The sequence below is a fragment of the Erpetoichthys calabaricus genome, chromosome 12, assembly GCF_900747795.2.
Source record: "Erpetoichthys calabaricus chromosome 12, fErpCal1.3, whole genome shotgun sequence".
Taxonomy (NCBI): Eukaryota; Metazoa; Chordata; class Cladistia; order Polypteriformes; family Polypteridae; genus Erpetoichthys; species Erpetoichthys calabaricus.
In genome coordinates this window covers 134,861,589-134,876,963 of record NC_041405.2, presented here as the reverse complement: position 1 = coordinate 134,876,963, position 15,375 = coordinate 134,861,589, and positions in this window count along the sequence as shown.

Below are 15,375 nucleotides of genomic sequence, written 5' to 3'. Positions count from 1 at the left end.
ACATAAGAATATAAGAAATTTGACAAATGAGAGGAGACCATCCAGTCCATGAATTTTGTGTGTTTAGCTAACAGCTAAGCTATGTCAATATCTCATCCAGGTTCATGCCTCAGTAGTTTGTTCCAGAGTCCCACGACAACTCTTTGTGTAAAGAAGTTCTTTCTGGCTTCAGTCCTAAATTAACTTCCCCTTAATTTCTACAAGTGTGCTCAAATATCTGATTCATCCTTAAGTTGAAAGAATTCTACTGGATCTGCGGTATTGGCATTGCCTTACATGGAAGTAAGTAATATACCATAAGATACCATTTTTGGGTGCAGTATTCCTTTAATTAGTGTTGTTAATCGAGGGAACATAATGTCCACAAAAGGAAATGTTGGGGCACCAACTGGGTCACCCAAAGTGTTGAAAAGAACAGGAGCTCGATGGCACAAATAAATAAAGTCAAATTAGCCCAGCTTGGCTGAGGATATTTGAAAGTTCTGTAGAGCAGTCGTGTTTAGGATGGAAGCTCCATCCTGCAGACTGCTTTCTCTGTAGTGGGACAATCCCTTCCAGGAGTGCCTTGGCTTTATGGTGGCTGGACCAGAAGGGGTCAAGTCAGTTGCCTTCATTGGGTGGTTTCTCAGGACTGTGGGAGAAAGAAGAGATTATGCATTCAATGACAGTGCCCCCTCATGTCTTAAAGTGGTAGTGCTTACCTCAGCTGAACTCGGAAGGCAAGCGTCAGGCACACATGTATGATGCTAGGCTACAACCATCTTTTACTAACTTCCAAGTTATGCTCCACACCTCGCATATTTTACTCTGTCTCAGTGAAGCTCCACCGTTTGGTGTGCCTGCTCCTCAGGGATGCCCCTTTTTTTTTTGACATGGCAATATAGAAATGTGTGAGATTTAAGTGAGATAGAAGAACCAGTTCATGCCTCTTTCTTTTCACCTTATTCCTAATTTTTCCAGTGCTTTCAGGTTTAATAATGTATGACTTCTTTGTAAGATTTGTTTTTGCCATTTTTGCTGTCTTTTATTTTCTTCTCATAAAGCCACAGAGCCCTGGCCCATGCTCATAGTCTTAAAAGATTTTAGGAGTCTCTGTTAGCTCCATATGATAATGGCTGCTGTTTTGCCAATGCTGCTGATAAAGTCCTCCCAGTAGTTTGGCTGGTCTTGAATTTCATCCTTTGTGCTCAGTGTGGTCTGCCTGAGGCCACCTTGTCTTGCTGCTCTTATCACATGAAAGCGGATCTTACTTGTCTCAGTGGTGCAGCTGACTTGGATATCCTGCCCTGTAGACTAGATGGCCTCTTCTGCTGCCGAGTGTAACCAGAGCCTACCCTGGGAAGATACAGGCCTCTGGTCAGGGGGCCTATTTCAGTAGATGGTTTTGATTTAGGATCTTAGGACAGAAAGTAATTTTAATGGAAGCATGAAGCCAACTGTTAGAAGGAATCTGTGAAGTGGCAACGGCAAAAGAAAGAGTTCAGGGTCAGTATAGAGGGCACACGGGTCAGCTCACCTAAATTCACATCCCTCTCTTACACGGCTGGTCAGGCTCCATTACTGCAGTAGCCTTCTCAGAAGCCGAGGGGGGCAGTTTTCCAATCCCAGCTTCCAGCAAGTCTGTAAACGGGAACACTTCATCGTAAAAGTATTTGGAATTAAATGTGATTGCAAAGCGGAAGTTAGCTTCACAGTGGTCTGAATGAAATGAACCTTACTAGAAAATCTCAGTAGTCTGAGATCAGGCAGGTGAAGCCATTAGCTGCTCTTTAATGGAAAGTTACCAAGATCACTTAGGTTGGTAATATTCTGTGCACAATGTCTGAACATTTGATCAAGCAGTCTTTGTTACTAGCCTGTGGACAAGAAAGAAGTGAAAGTTTAGGGTACATGCCGGTGCCCTGCTTACTAAAGAGATGCATGGTGGATAAAGCTATTGCCACCGATTTTATACTTCCACCACAACGCTAGGTGGCAGCACCCCTAGGTTATGGTACCTTTATGGATACCCACGAGGCATGTTGGGAACTGTAGTCCCATAGCAAAATGCTGTTGGTTTCCGTGGGTGCCTCTAGAGGGTGCTGAAGGGATTTGTGATCCTTACTTTTCAGGACTTCTGCCACACTCGGAAGTGCTTCCTTTAGGTTATGCCCCGGTACAAGAATTACTCCCAGGCTCACCATAAAAGGAAGTTGTCTGGCCTCATTGTTTAGAAAGGATAGACAGAACAGAAAATGAGGTGGGATTGCTGTTTATGTCAAACAGAATTTAAACGCAAGTTCTCTACATTTGGACAATGAGCCCCATCTTATTGAGGACGTTTGACATTAGGGAAAGAGACCTTATTTTAGGAGTGTGTTATAGACCACTCAATGCAGAGAGCAATTTCAACACACATCCTGCACAAGAGTTTTTAGAAGTGACTATTTTTTAACACAGTATGTTAAAGCACCAATGCAATGCATGTCTACAGTAGATTTAGTATTTTGTAATAATCAGGATAGAATTCAAGGTATAGAAATTGTTCAACTACTAAGGTCAAGGTAGGATAGGACTTAGGAGAACAGGCTGCGCTTACTTGCTCTACCAAATTTTGTCTTAGCGTTTCTTTTCATTTAGCACATAGTGTTATAGATTATATTTTTGGTCTGTCTGTATTGAATATTGTTTATCTGAATATTGTTTTATTTGATAAATGTCTTTTCGCTGCCTCTTTTTTCTGTCTTTCAGGTTTGAAGCCACAACCAAAATGGCGGATCTCAAACTTTAGCATGTCAACGAAGAGCTCAGAATCTTGGATACACAGATTAGGCAGCTCCTCGCATGCCAGTCCGCGTTGCAGAAGCAGAAAGCCTGATTCCAAGGACAACAAGAAGACTCCCTCAAAAATACTCTGGAAATCTCAGCATCATTGACTCTGCGACACACCACTTGGATACCAGGCTGAGTCAGCTTTACCCCTGCTCCACTGAAGACCACCAACTGCTTTGGATCTCTTACAAAAGCACCACCAAAACTTTGAGAAGCACAAGCACAGACAATTTGGAAGTTTTGTCCTTCATGTGGGTGTAAATGATATTTGGAATCATACGTTGGAGATACTGAAGAAAGACAACTCATCGCCATCAAGGAGAGGACCCTGGCTGCAGATCATTGTCTCAGGACTACTTCCGAAGATGAGAACATCAGATGAAGTGTTCAGCACACTTCACTCCCAAAACAACTGGCTGAAGACTTTCTGTGAAGAGAACCGCATTGGATTTGTAGGTAACTGGGATCTCTTCTGAGAGAGACCATGGTTCTTCAGGTGGGATGGCCTACACCCCAGTAGACTCGGAGCTCACATCCTCTCTGAAAACATTGCTAAGGTATTACACCGTTCTTGACTATCGAATAATATGTTTAATGATAGACATGAATTTGTGTTAAAATATAATGAATACATAGAGGCTTTATCTAAAGAAATCCATTGCATTAAACCTGTTATAAAGAAGCATAGATCATCTAGAAAGTACCAGCGATCTGGTATAAATGCAAGCAATTTAACATGCATCTCTAGTCAACCCAGGGCTTCTGTAAAGTCATGTGCCAACACAACCCTTAATATGTTCTTATTTAAATATTAGGGCTTTAACTAGTAAAACATTTTACGTAAATGACTTTATCACAGAGAGTTAAATAGATTCTTTGTGAAACATGGTTAAATGTCAATACTATTACCGTCCTTTTAGAAGCTGCTCCTCCAGGCTATGATTTCCTTCTTTCTGTTCACCAAGGGATGAAAGGCAGAAGCCTTGCAAATATTTTTTGTAACCAGTTAAACTGTAATGTTATTAAACTTGGTAATTTTACATCTTTTGATATTCAAGGAGTTTCACACTCTCTGCTACTTACTGTTTATTGTCTTCGAAAATATAATGCAGCCTTTATTAATGAATTTTCAAATGTATTATCTATAATAATAATGGCTTATGATAGGTTTGTAATACTGGGCGATTTTAATCTTCATATAGATGATCTGGGTGATGCCGAGGTAAAGGAATTTATGAACCTTCTGATCTCTTTTGATCTTAATGTCACCCAGCCAACACATCAAGGGGACCATACTCTGGATTTAGTCATATCACATGGGTTTAATATTAACGTAATACTGATCCTGGACATTGGTATCTCTCATCATTACTGTATTCCTTTTACAGCAGCACTATCTGTGACTAGAAACAAAGAGAATAATTTGTTGGTAAGTAATGTTATTTTGACACCACAGCTGCTGCCAGATTTTCTAATATAATTAATAGCTTGAATTCACTGACTTTTCCATTGCAGACAGTAATGTACAGTAAATAATATGGTTGAGCATTTCAATGCGGAGATACAGGTTCTGGTAGACTTGGTAGCACCCGAAAAACATGTTAAGAAGCCATCTACGGTTGTAGTACTGTGGAAAACTGAGACAGTCTGCAAACGTAAACAGGAGTGCTGTAGGGTAGAATATCAATGGAGAAAGACTAAACTAATGGTTCATTATGAAATCGTAAAGGTTAATAGAGCTAAATATTATAACTCAGCAGTTCATCTTTAAAGAGCATCTTACCTTTCAAAACTTATTACTTACAGTGCAGAAAATCCAAAAGTCTTATTTTTAACTGTTGATTGCCTTTTAAACCCAGCTCCATTAGCACTGAAAGCATCAAAGGCTAATCTGAACTTCATAGAATAGTTACGCAAAACAGTCCACTTGTGCATTAGACCCCGTTCCTACAAGATTCTTAAAGAAGTTTTTGATCTACTTAGCAACAACATTCTTGACACAGTAAATTGTTTATTAGATTGTGGTATTTTCCCAGATTCTTTCAAACCTGCTATAATTAAGCCTCTGCTCAAGAAAAATAACCTTGATTGCTTTATCTTAGACAACTATAGGCCAATCTCCAATTTGCCTTTTCTCAGTAAAATTCTAGAAAAAGTAGTTCTTTGACAGTTAAATGATTATTTGAATGCAAATTTTATTCTTGATAAGCATCAGTCAAGTTTTAGATCAAATTATAGTACTGAAACAGTTCTAGTGAAATTAGTAAATGATCTGCAAATTAATGCAGATGCAAGTAAAATACTGTATGTGTACTTGTTCTGTTAGACTTGAGCACCATCTAAGGAGGATAGATTGCTTTAAGTGTGGAGACAGTTGAGAAGCAGTGGAACAGGTTTAAAATGTTTTACATGTAATGCAGGATAGGAGCATGCCTACCATTTGGAATTAATAGGAAATTTTAAAAACAACTTGGCAGTGAGTTAATAAATAGTTAAAAAAGAAGCTGCAAAGGAAATAACAGTTGTATAAGGCGTATAACTCTAATAACTCCAAAGTGAATCGTAGGGCGTATAAGAACATGAGGGCAACCATTAAGAAGGATATTAGGGAGGCTAAAAGACAGTTGCAGAGGAATATACTGTATCAGATAAGGAGAAAAACAAAACAAAGAGATTGTTTTGAACAGTCAAGGAGGAGGTTCACCAGAAATACTAAAGGGGAATTAAAAAATCCAGACAGTGAACTGGGGAATGCTCTAAATAAGCATTTTCCTGAGGTCTTCACAAGTGAAGAAGTAGATAACCTCCCAGCAGTAAATGGGACTACTAAGGAGGTACTGAGTGATTTGGAAATTGTAGAGAGAGAAGTGCTGCTCAGATTAAATAGGCTGAAATCAAACAAATCACCAGGAGCAGATAATATTTACCCTCTAGTTCTTAAGGAGGCTAGTGAGTACATACATAAACCCTTGACATATATTTTTAGGAAGTCCCTGCACACTTGGGAGATTCCGAAGGACTGAAAAATGGCATATATTATCCTGTTATATGAAAAGGGTGACCAGGCAGATCCAAGCAACTATAGGCCAGTAAACGTAAAAATTAATGGAAGGAATTACTAAGGATAAGATTGAGCTGCACATGGTAAATGTAGGAGTTGTACTGAACAGTCAGTATGGGTTCAGAAGAGAGAGGTCAAGTTTTACTAACATGCTGGAATTCTATGAGGAAGCAATAAAAGGATATGCTCAAAGTGGAGCTTATGATATTATTTATCCTGACTTTTAGAAAGCATTTGATAATATGCATCATGAGAAGTTGGACATAAAACTAAAAGAAGATGGAGTTCAGGGTGATGTTTTTAGATGGGTGCAGAATTGGCTCAGACACATGAAGGAGTGTGTGATGGTGCAAGGAACATTATCAGAATCGGTAGATGTTAAGAGTGGTGTCCAGCAGGGGTCAGTGCTGAGGCTGCTGCGATTTTTAATATGTATACATGTTTTAGATAGGAATATAAGTAACAAGCTGGTTAAGTTTGCAGATGATACCAAAGATAAGTGGATTGGCAGATAATCTGGAATCCATTGAATCATTACAGAGGGACTTGGACAGCATAAAGGCTTGGACACATTTGTGGCAGATGAAATTTAATGTCAGTAAATGTAAAGTATTACATTTAGGAAGTAAAGATGCTAGGTATGAAAACAAGATGGGGGGTCTAGTTAGCCTCGGTGGAGGTTCACTGACTGATTAATAGTGAGAAGTGTCATGAAATAGAGTCTTCAAAAATGCAAAGTGGGTGTGAGGCCTCCAAACATAAGCTTAGAAGCAGGCCAATGTTATGACTAGGAGTTCCAAAGCAAAGAAATCTCAAAAAAGTTGCAAAAGCACTTACAGTAATACCCAGTAGAGGGGGATATCCTGCTAAACCCAGGCTAGATAAACAGGTAAACACAGAAATTTCATAGACATCAAACATTTCATTCTTTACAAAAAATACTCTGTAATACAAAAAGCACTGTGGAAAAATGGATTTGCCTAAACTAGCGAGGGAAACCAAGCAAACAAAGCCCAAAAATAGAATCCCAAGACAAACTCAAAAAACAGCAGAAAGTCAAAAAATCCAATAAATAGCAATAAGCACAAGGCACACCAAAACCTACTTGAACATTCGAAATGAACTGCCAGGAACTATGGGAGGCTGTGGATTTATAGGCTGGAGGGGCAGTTCCTGGCTGTGATTGGCAGGTGGGTCTACCTCAAAAACACATGGAATATAACCCAGGCAAGCTTGCATACACAGAAAAAATAAAAAACGAAGAATAATTCAAACAATCAACAAAAGTAACTTTAACATAAATAAAATAACCAAAAATGAACAAAACAGACCTGAAGCATGAATTAGAACCCCAGCCGGGGAACTGTGGAGGGACCCTGGCTGAAATACAATAGCCAGAACCTGTTCGGAATTTTGATCTTTTTAAATTTTTTGCATCTTCCTAAATTCTTTTTCCACATAATGGAATTTGTTTTAGGGGTTTCTTTACCCAAAGAATCAATTTTTGATGTTTGTCTTTTTCATTATGTGTATACGTTTTGATTTCATAATATATTAGGGCTGTTTTGCTGCCATATTTGTTTATTACTAGTCTGTAACCTTTTTTACTCCCATTGTTAGGATCTCTCCGATGCCGTAAGAGACATGTCCTCGGGGGTCACGACACATTGCTTACAATGGAATGGGGTATATAAAGCTCACCTTTTTCTCACTTTCCTATCCGAGTTCATAGATGTCTAAAACTTTTATTTTGAAAATCTCTTATTCTTACCTATTTCTCTCTCTCTCAAACTCTTGCTTTTCAGCCTTTTGACTCTGATTCTTATCTTGCATTTTGATTTTTTTTGCTATCTCCTGGTATTTAACCTTTTTTTTTGTCTTTGCTTTTGTTTACTTAATAAAAATGAATGTGCCTTCAGTAAAGCATGACAAGACCTTGACTAGCCTGCTCAGAAGAGACTCATCTTAACTCAGCCAGACCCAAATATTATCTGCTGGCTTCAGCCAGAGGAGGCCCCAAAATGGGGAGCTGGTAAAAATGCACAAAATAGCCACAAATCTATCAAAAATCCCCACATAATTTATATTTTTTGATACTTACAGAGTTGCATATGTACTATTTATTGTCTTTTATATTTTTCTATTGCTCAGACTTGGAGTTAAACAACTAAGCATTTCACCACATATTATACAGTGTGTATTATATGTGACAAATAAAATTTGATTTGATTTATTTTGAAAAGAGCAACAAAGACTGTTTATTAATCAAATATTTATTAGTAAAAATATAAAATTAGGCAAAAATGCTCTGTGGAGCAGAAAAAAGGCAAAATGAGTTACCTAAAAGCAATCCTAAGAAAACAAGTCCAAAACACTATTCAGAAATGAGAATCCAAGAAAAACAGACAAGACATTCACAAAAGACAGAACATTCAAACAGAAAACTTAGAAATTAAACGAATGATCTGCCACTCCTGTGCCTTCTCAGGTGACTTAAATAGCCATAGGGAAGGCTCAGGAGTGGTGATATCAGGTGGCCCCGCCTCCTAGGGTACCACCCACAAAACACGAAGAACATAAGAGAGCATGATTTTACACAGTGAAAAAAAATAATTCATAAACAGAAGACTACTAACAAAAAATAATAAATAATTACAAAGGATCCCAAACAGAGACCAGGGAACATTCACTTGTAGACACATAACAGAATGTACAGTAAAGGTTTTTCTTTTGTTTGTTTTTTTGACAATTTTTTACTTTGTTAATAGTTTCTGAATATAGGAATTTGATTTGGACTTGCTAGCCTTGGGTTGCCTTTTTAGGCAAATACATTCTTCATTTTCTTTCTGATTTTTATTCCCTATTTATTATTTTTTTGCTTCCTGTTGTTATTTAAAATAATTTTTTTATATATAACATTTCTCACTTTGGCCTTGTCTCTCAAGCCAGAGGTTTACCAGTTTTCCTCTCCCTTGAGGGACATTTATTGTAGTTTGTATATCTGGATGTTATGAATCCTGCTACAAAGAAGTATAAAAAATTAGCATCAGTAGGCATTGCGCCCTAGGAACCAAGTTACCCAAATTATTCTATTCACAACATTTCAGTAATTTTTTATCGCTCTGATGCTGATCTTTCTGATCATAAAATAGGTCATTACGATAGCAATTGATGAGAAGAATTCATAATTAATTACAGAATTACAGTATTTGAGGGTTCCTCTAGAGTGCCTCTTTCTCATGCACAATATGGCTCAAAAACTAATCAGCACATTGTCATCTCATAACAGGCTTAAGTTTCGAGTTTGGTATTTTTCTGTCCAGTCATTTTAGCTCTAGACCTTCAAGAGACTGTAACACACAGACACACACACACAGGCAGACACACACCCGCTACCGAGAAATATATCAGGCACCAGGAGACCCTAAAACGTCACGGCCCATCAAAAGCCAGAGATCGAAATTTTTGCCAAATCTAAACCTTTCGTTCCTACCCCATAGATGATTAGTTATGGTGGGGGAGGGCACAAAGCAAAAATGGCTGTAGATCACCAAAATCACTTACGCAAAGGCCAGACCTGCTGTATTTTCACAAAGATTGCATACATCCCAGGCAGCCAGGCCCAAACTCAAAAAGGTAAATGGGGGATTTGGCTTTAGAAGTTCAAAAGTATCTTTAAATATTATTGAGAAAGGCAGGAGAGTCACTGTCAAATCTCAGCTCCACAACAGCACAACAAATGTTTCTTTGTAATTAGGGAATTTATTAAAGAGTTCAAAACATGAAGAATGGGCAAAAAAAAGCTTGCAGTATACAAATCCATAATCACAAAACAAAGAAATCCAAAGATCGAAACAAAAAGCACAAAACTAGAAATCAAAATCGAAACTTTATCCTGAAGATTCAGTACAAACTGAAGCTTCATCTTTTATAGTGGTGGGTAAATCCCTCAGCTGCCTCATCAGCTGCCTCCTTGGCCTGAACTTTAAGGATAATGTCATGATTTGGTTTAATGCTGATTATTCAGTATGTTTTTGATCTTGTATTGAGGGTTTTTGAGGTCACAGATTCTGTTCCTTTAAATGCTTTGAATTTGTAATGGTTTAGGTTTTGTATTTTGTTTTGCAACACCTGGGATGCCATTTTGGGTTTTCAGTTGCTGCCATTTTGAATGCTTGCATTAGGTCCACTTTCTGGTGTTTCTATTGGCATGGCCTTTAATGTCATGACCTGTGCTTAATCGATGATATGGATAAAAGAACAGCTAGGAATTAATTTTCTTATGCAATCTGTGGATACCATAGCACTCAAAAAGCCTTGTGTAAACTCTACTCCCATGTTGCTTTTGGGTTTGATCTCTTGCTTGTTCTCTCGACCTTGAATTTTGTCTCATTTTGGCTTTGGTTTGCTTTGTTTCAACCTTTTTTTCTTTTTGATGTCCTACTTGCATATTTCCAGTCATGCTCAAAAAGATAACTAAAACTAAAACATCCCATACAAACATAGTGCCAAATGGGAAAATATTTTTTGTACGTTACTTACCCCATGTAGTTTGTAGTGATGGCTATGAAAATTTTGAATCTCATGTTTTCGTGTAGAATGGAAATAATATTTCTGGTAGAAAATGAACCAAAGGTGACCAGTGCTGGACAACAGCAAAAAAATAAATATGTCCATGAAAAAATTGCACATTACTCATATTGTACAATCCACACAACAAGTTTTCCAAATGTATTATCAAAATGTGCAGAACGCACATATTTTTGGCTAAAATATTAAATAAATAACTCTGGAAAATGAAAATAGTCTACAAGCTGGAAGGCCCTTTAAACGGGATCATGTTTTTAAATTGAAGACAGGACTCTTGACCAGTGGTTGAGGGGGAGAGGTATGACCCAGCCTTCTTTTACCAGCCTCTTAGTGATGTCCCAAAACCCTTAAGTATCTCTCATTCGTGGAAACTTGACTCTATTTACATATTTCTTATTGATGCTCCACCCCTCTCTTACTCACATCTCAGGGATGTCACAGCTCTCAAATATAGTGTCTTCAGAAAGTATTCAGACCCCTCCACTTTTTCACATTTTATTTTGATGCAGCTTTGTGCTAAAATCATTTAATTTTTCCCTCATTAATCAACACTCAAAACCCCAGAATGAAACATTGAAACCAGGATGTTAGGGATTTTTTACTTTTAATAAAAATAAAAAAATTGAACTATCCCATTGAGACAAGTATTCAAACCTTTGCTATGACACAAGAAATCTGGCTCATGTGCATCCCATTCTATTGATCATCACAGAGATGTTTCTCCACCTTGTTTGGAGTCCACCCGTAGTCCATGCAATTCATTGTACTTCATTAAAAAAGACACACAACTTTCTAAATGAGGTGTCACAGTTGAGCAAAAACCATGTTGAAGGAACTGCCTGCAGAGCCTTGAGACAGAATTGTGCGGAGGCTCAGAACTGAAAATACTAACAAAAAAAATCCTGCAACATTGAAGGTTTTCATGGGCACCGTTACCTTCATAATTCTTACATCAAAAACGTTTGGAACAATCAGTGCCTCTTCCTAGAATCACCTATACTGAGCAATCACTAGAGAAGGGTATTAGTAAGAGAGGTGGCCAAAACCTGATGGTCATTGTGGCTGTGCTGCAGAGAACCTGTGTAGAATGAGAGAAACTGCCAAAAGAACCGTTGTCACTGCAATACTCCACTGATGTGGGCTTTATGTCAGAGTGGCCCAGCAGAAGCCTCTTCTCAGTAAAAGACACTTGAAGGCTTGCTTGGAGTTTGCAAAAATGCACTTAAAGGACTCTTAATTAGACTGTTTGAAACAAGATTCATTTGTCTTCGGGAACCAAGATTAGCAGCATTTCAGGAGGGAACCAGACACCATTCATCATCTGTGCAATACTTTTCCTAAGGTGAAGAGTGAAGGTGGCAGCATCATGCTGTGGGTGTCTTTTTCAGCAGAAGGGACTGAGAGATGAGAAGTGGTTGAGAAGCTGAACACAGCAAAGTGTAGTGATATTCTAAATGAAAACTTGGTCCATACCACTCTCGACCTCAGACTGAGCCAAAGGTTTACTTTTCCATAAGACCTTTTGCGTAAAACTAAGAGAACACAGGAGTGGTTCGCTTCAAAAAGGTTCCTAATGTGTGGGCGAAACAGACATTTTAACATATAGTAGGCTACCTAGCAGGATACCAGCAAATCAAGAAAACCTGAACACAGCCAATGTAATTTCACAAATCTGTTGTCATCTATTCATGGAACCTGTTACCAATCTGAATAAAAGGTTCATTCTGGATCCTCCATATGAAAGGATTTTTTGGGAACCAGAAAATGATTCCTGTAAGGCATTGCTGCAAAGAACCACTTTGGTACCTTTATATGAGTGACTGGGGCTTGTGTTGAACTGGCCATCCTGTCCATTGCTGGTTTCTAGCTTGTATTTCCCATTGGTTTCCTCGGCTCTAATACATACACGGCTGTGTCTCCACTTGCATTTCTGTGGACTGTCGTAACTGCCCTTCGCCTTCCTGTGACTGCTGTCTTTTTACATTCATGCAGTTCCAATGCACCCATTTTTAACGACATACAAAGGCCTTTTCTCACGTTCTTGTAAATCTCGTTTTCCATGGTTCACTTTTATATGAACACTTCCGTTATGTTTCCGCACACATCCATTTACAGGCTGGAGTCAAATTTCTGTTATTGTCTTCGTTATCTGGATGATTCAGTTACACATCATGGAAATGGCTATTTTCACATAGCAGTTTTATGAATTCTCCAGTCACATTACAGCAAATGCCTCATTCCACCCCTCACTTTTATGTGAACGCTTCACTTCCATTTCTGTCAAAGTTGTGAGCAGCATGGCTAAGAGATTTAGTGTCCCATCTGGAATGAATTAACTCTCAAATGTATAAGCACACACACAAAACCAAAGTTGCATGTGAAAGTGCCACTTGCATCTGTGGGCAACATGGCGAGTCGGTGGGTAACGCGGCTACCTCCCTGCGGCAGGATTTGAATCGTGATCCAGTCACTGTCTGTTTGGAGTGTGCACGTTCTCCCTGTGTACATGTTAGAAGTTTTTTTCCACTCTTTTACTTTTTGGAGTAAAACTGCTGTGGTGGGTGGTAGTCTGAGAGAATGATTGGCTGACAAGCTGATACATTTTTGGGGTGCCAAACCGTCTGTCCCCATTTATTTAAAGGTTTCAAACAAAAATAATACGCAATGGCACTCAAACTAAACAAAAAATGCTGCCACTGTAACACTCTGGCTTAGTCATTCTGAGTGTCTCATGCAGTTATTATTGGGATGTGGAGCTCCCTTGCTCAGCTCACTTAGACAAGAAGTGGCACCTCCTTCTGGGCGGTCACGCTTTTATGGCCTAGGGACCAAAAGGGGTGGAGTCAGCTGTCCTCACTGGGTAGTTTCTCTGCACTGTGGTGTGAGGGTGTGGGTTTGCTCCACCCTCCCGCGCCTATTTAGGGCGCCTGTTGAACCCGACACTGTCAATAACATAACCAGATCAACCAGAAGATGAGGACACAACATGAAGCAAGGAGTAGGTGCAAAAAGTGCTTTAATTTAAAACCAGTCAAAAACCTAAACTTTGTCCAAAAGTACAGTGCAACAAAATGTTCAATAAATAAATAATCCAATTAAAGAGTGACGGTGAAGGTTAAAACAAATAAATATTCTTTTAAAAATGAGGCTAAAATACGGCAGGAAACCATGAGCCCGGATACACTCCTTAAAAAATTGGCTTAACCCTAACGGGTCCTTGCAGCCAAGGAGGTGCCTAATCTGCAGGTCAGCCTTCCCTTACACGTTGCTCCTAGGCTTGGGCCCCTTGTAGGCCTGTCTGGCTCCCGGCAGGGCACCACATCAAGCCTCCAACTCCCGCTGCCAGGCTTGCTCCCCTGCTGTCCATGGCACCACCCGCAGGATGCCTCTCTGAGCCTCTCACTCCCCTGCAGCTATGCTGCCTGTCTTCGGCGAGTTGCTCCAACCGAGTGGCGCTTTTGTCACTCCAGCTCCAAGGTCAATCAGCTGGAGTGGCCATCACCCCCCCCCCCCCCCCCCCCCCCAAAGAGCCATTCACGTACTCCACTAGGGACATTCCTACTGGCTGCCTGCCTTCTTTGCCTCTCATTCTTTCACTTGCACCAGATCTCTCCACCTCCTGCCTTTCCTCTCTCCATTTTTTCCTAACCTCCTTTCTTTTTTTCGATCTTTAATTTTTCTCCACTCCGCTCTTTAATGTGTCGTATCTTTTTTTTATGTCTCTGTCTCAATCACTCACTGATGGCGATGAAGTAACTGAGACAGACCACACCCTCACGTGCAGGTGCGTCTGTGACGATTTGGGTTCTGCTCCATGCTCCCATCTTGCTTCTGGGAGCTCTGAACCCGACAGCGTTGGTAATGTCACTGAAGAGCTGGACAGTGAGGCACAACAATGAAGCAAAGGGTATGGTGCAAAAGTTCAAAGTGCTTTTATTAAAAACAACAAAACAGTGTCCAAATAAATAGTGCAGTGTCTCAAATCTTCAAATAAATAATCCCATAAAAATAAGTGAAAAGTGGAGGATAAAATCCAATATGAAAAAAAAATCCTTTTAAAAACAATGAGGTTAAAACAATGGCTGGAAGCAGTCTTTTAAAATAAAGCCCGGTGCCTTCTTTTACTGGTGACTTCCCTGTTTCTCTCATCCAGGCTATGTGCCAGGGGAGTCACCCTACATGCAGCTGACCTTCATTTCTCTGATCTGGTGGCCATTCCGATCCCTGGCTCCGGTTCTGCTCACCCAGACTGAGACTTGGGCTTCCCAGCGACCAGGACGCTCACGCTGGAGCTTTGACTTCCCAAGTTCCCCGACTCCCACTGCCTTTGCTGCGGTGAGCCAACCTTCTCCCGGTCACTCCTGTTCCAAACAAGCGCTCAGCAGGAGCGACCACTACTGTCGGCCCTCGGGTGCCGGCCAAACATCCCGCTCGGGCTCGCCTCTCCCCAGCTGCTTGCAAACAGCTTGAGCCTGTGCTCGCTTTCCTGCACTGGTTCTCTCCTTCTTTCTTCCTTCTCCCTTAATCTCCCTTCAATTACAGATGTGGACGACTCCTCACCTGTGCACTTAAGCGAGGACCGCCCGCATCACAAATTCACCCAAGAACCTGCTCCGGTCACACTACCATGCCCCCTCACTAAGCCGCGAGTGCAGAGATTATTTTTTTAAAAAGTGGCCCTGTTGACTTGAGCTGTGGACCCGCTACACCACAGCGTCACGCCCCAATTACTCCACCAACCCCTCGCAGCTGCACGAGTGCACACACCCACGGAAAACAGGCCAGCCAATTAATTATTTATTTATTAAATTTGGCCCTCTTTCTGAGCCATGGACCTACCATACCACATGTGGAGGAAGAGGAAGACGAGACAGTTAGTGGCAGTACCCCCTCTCAGCTGAGGGTGGTATCAC